Source organism: Oryza sativa, chromosome 12 (genome assembly GCF_034140825.1).
Source record: "Oryza sativa Japonica Group chromosome 12, ASM3414082v1".
NCBI classification, from domain to species: domain Eukaryota; kingdom Viridiplantae; phylum Streptophyta; class Magnoliopsida; order Poales; family Poaceae; genus Oryza; species Oryza sativa.
Window position 1 is genome coordinate 14,748,614 of NC_089046.1, and position 4,169 is coordinate 14,752,782.

Here is a 4,169-nt window from a genome sequence, read left to right on the forward strand (position 1 = left end):
CAAGGTGGTGATGAAGACATAAAAAATCAATGGTGCCCTTCTGGTATTTTCACGAAGAATCAGAAAAGGAGGGTTCAAAGATTGAGGAACAGAGAGCGCTTCCAAGAGGTCGAGCAAGAGATTAACCATCGGCTAAAGAAAACAAAGCCGAGGCAAGAGTGGCGTGTTAAGAACCAAGTTGCTATAGCCGATGAGGTCTATACCGATGAAGCAAAAAGGTTGGCTAAAGGGAAAAGTGTTGTGACTACGTCAGCTAACATGGTTTTCATGTTACGAGCTGAGTTTGGAGCTAATCAAGCCGATGTTGATGAAGTTGAAGAAGAATCGGCTATGTTAGTTTTATCGCCAGAGCAAGCGGTCTTTGAGAAGCCAGAAGGGACAGAAAATCGGCATCTCAAACCATTGTATATAAATGGCTACGTCAATGGGAAGCCGATGTCACGCCCGAAAATTCACTAGTAATTTCCGAACTTATTTGTGCATAAAATCCTCGTCCAGGAATCAGCCGAGGTACACAAACTGACAATTTAATATACAGATTCATCAAATTAACTAAAACGATAAATACTTACTTAAGAGGCACTTAGTCCTCACCAAGAAGAAAACTGCAGCGGAAAATAAAATCTAGCGAAGCTCCGGCTCCACTCCCACAGGCAGCTCAACTGGGGTATAAGCCAAACGTCTTCTCCTTCTGGATCCTTTTTCTTCAACTGAGGTTGATTGATTATTGCAAGGTGAGCATATGACATACTCAGCAAGCCACACAGCAAACATGCAAGTGCACAAGGATTCCAAAGGATGGCATAATATAGGCTCATTTGCAAAAGCAGCATTTAGCAAAGATTTAAGATAAGTAAAACAGTAGAGTAATTAATCATCAATTTTAATCAACACTGAACAGCACACCCATGCTGCTCAGGCCCAACCAAACCTGAACAACCAACCCCGGTCGTACAGATCAAACCTCCAAACCAGGAATTATCCATTCCAAACCAGGAGTCAAATTAATTATCACATTATTAACATTGATGAGTAGTGTGAGACTAATCACGAAAAACATTGCTCAACCTGCCCATAACCGCGGGCACGGCTATTCGAATAGTTTTACTCTGGCCAGAGGTGTACCACTGTACCCACAAGACACAACCCCACATCATGTCACCATGTGCCTCAATACCACCACGGTACCTCGGAAAGGAGTTGTGACAATACCCCTTGCACAACATAATCCATTACAGCGCACCTTTCCTGGATCATAATCACCCCCTTATAAACAAGGCATGGACTCCCCAGCGACCCCCGTGGACTTCTCGCCACTTCACAGTCTGGCGCACTATATTGAATCATGCTATACAAAAGATAAAGCTGTTGCCCACGCTGGCTTGTGGTTGGTACGGTAAATGTTTCACAACAGTAGCTCGCGAACCGGTCCTTAATTGTCATGAGCACAACCATCAAAACCATATGCTCACAACCCACCTTAACCAGATTTTATTTATCAATTAATTAACATCACACGATTAACCATCGTGAGCGACCATTAAATATAACCATAATAATAATGTAGTATATATGATTCATCCCATTAGTGAGCTAATGTTTCTAAGCATTGCTAAGCAATTATATATATAACATTTAGCTGAACCAAACCAATACATAAGGTTCAAGCTAATCAATTTATTACCCAAGGTATCAAGGAATAGGGCATTCAATGCAAATTGGCCATAACAAAGGAATAGATTCACACCACCCGGTGACATTCGAAAATAAATGCACAGTTGAAATAAATAGAGAATTTAAATATAGGATCAACATGCTCAAAGGATTGTGTTTAGGATCTGTGTGACTTGCCTTGCAATAATCAGTCTTCAATTAATCTTCTGAACACTCCTGACGCACTCACGAACCTTCGCAACGACGGAAACGACAAGCTAACACGCAAAACGAAGAAAAAGACTAATAAAAACCAAATAAACAGTACATATAAAGTAAACAAACATGTAGATCATGATTTTAGATGAATTTAGCAACTTGAACCACTCAAAACCGAGTTACGATGATTTAGTTATGAATTTCCGAAGATTTAATCTATTAGAAAAAACAGGAAAAAGAAAAACGATGATGACGTCATGATGACCTCATCAATGGCCGGACCAAGATGGCGACCTCGCCGGAGATTGGATGGTCGGCTGCGACTTTGGAGGACATGAACACGTAGAGGACGACGAGACGAACCCAACGGTACTCACCCTCGAACCAAACGACGAACGACGACGGCCGGCGACGAGGTCTATTGGCGGCGCGGCTTCGGTCGGCGGTGGCGACGGGACTCCGGTGACCGGCGACAGCGGGGAGAGAGCGGCCGGGCTTCTCCACACCTCGGCGCACCTTACGGCGGTGACGGCGACCGGCGGCGACGACGGAGGCGGCGGCGCGACGCGGATGGAGCTCGGCCGGCGACGACGGCGGGGCGGAGCACGTGGCGGCGGCGCTGCGAGGCACGGGAGAACACGGGAGAGGGGGCAAACGAAAGAGGAGGACTAGGGGGTCCTATTTATAGCCTTGGATTGAAGAGATCGGACTCCTCCCGCAAGAAATCGATCCGGAAAATCAAAAAACTCGGTTTTGGAGATAAACTCGAAAACGAGTTCGATTCGGATAAGATACTCAACGATTAGCTCCGATTTTTGAGGGTAAAGATAGAGGAGGATAAGAGGAATATTTCCCCTCAACTAAATTGGAAAAAAGGAGCAACGGGGAGGCGAGATTTAACGGAGGAAGCGGCGGCTGCACAGGGCACAGCACGGGCGGCTCGGCTCTGTCCAGAGCTGGAAGATGAACAGTGCCAGGGAAGTAAATTAGACTTTTCCGGCTAGGCTGAGAGGAGAGGAGGCGGCTCAGGTTGGGCCGGCGGAAGAGAGAGGAAGGAAAGGAAGGAATGGGCCGAAAATGGCCCAAGCTGAGGAGGAGGATTTTATTACTTTCCCAATTAAAATAATCACTTAAATGATCTTTGAATTGTTAAAAATACTTCCAATGCTCAAATAATTTCAAGAAAAATCATGAAAATACTTGGACACTCAAAGTACTTAACAAAATTATAATTAGACCATTTAATGATTAATTTAATATGTGGGTAATTACTGAAATGCTCTTTGTATGATTAAAAATTAGGAATTGAGCTCCGAAAAAATCTAAGAAAATTCCAGAGAGTATAATTAACCATGAAGAATTTAATAAAAATTAAATCCATCCATGCTTTATATTGAGGAAATTTTATTTCCCACATTTAACTTCACTTGTAAATTAATGAACATTTAATATAAATTCTAATAATAATTTATTAAATAATTTATAAATCCTGAAATAGAAATCAGGATGTGACAAATCTACCCCCCTTACAAAGAATCTCGTCCCGAGATTCGGAACGGCTAGAAAGAAAAGGGCATAGGTAAACTGCAGTCTACCTTATTATTCCATAACTCAGATAATTATTCTAAGGCTTTAAAGAAAACTTCTGCTGCTTTGAAACTGGTGGCTGAGCTGTAATACTTGAAGACGCAACTCTTGAAGATGCAACTGGCACTGCATTGGCTCCTGTGACGATAATGTTGTTGACTTGTGGCTGCTGATGCTTTGTCTTCGGACACTCTCTTGCAAAGTGGCCTGGCTTGTAACAGTTGAAACATACCTGCTGCTCCCTTCCACTACTGTTATTCTCTTGAGACTGGTCCTGCTGAACTGGCACTGGCTGATTAGCTTGCCCGATGTTAACTTCATTGCTTCCATTAGTCTCTGATTTGATCTCATCACCGATGTTCAACTGCTGCGATTGTCCTTGACCAGCGGAAAAAGGTTCACCAATTTGGAGTGGCTTGATATGCTTCCTCTGGCTACTATCCTGTGCCTCCTGGAAAACAATCCTTCCTCTCTTACGATTGTCCATCCTATTCTTCTTGTCTTCCAGTCGAATTGCTTTGTCAACCAACTCCTGAAAATCCTCATAGTCATGAGAGATCAACAACCAAATGAGTTTTGAATGTGGAGCTGACAGTCGGCAATAAAACCATCCCTACAACGTTCTTTGTCATCGATGGGAAGGGTTCCTACATCTTGTTGCTTGGAAGGGATTGGATTCACGCCAATTGTTGTATTCCTTCAACCATGCA

General features: G+C 43.2%; 1 long non-coding RNA gene across 2 annotated transcripts; it reads right to left on the reverse strand.

Annotated features, from left to right (window-relative positions):
• Positions 1-376: 376 nt before the first annotated feature.
• LOC136354689 (uncharacterized) lies at positions 377-2,847 on the reverse strand. 2 transcript variants are annotated; one of them, XR_010738266.1, is made up of 2 exons: positions 2,250-2,847; positions 377-1,931 (listed from the first exon to the last, which is right to left on the reverse strand). It is a non-coding gene; the product is annotated as an uncharacterized lncRNA (long non-coding RNA). The 2 variants fall into 2 exon arrangements; XR_010738265.1 differs by having other exon boundaries at positions 2,138-2,847.
• Positions 2,848-4,169: the final 1,322 nt, after the last annotated feature.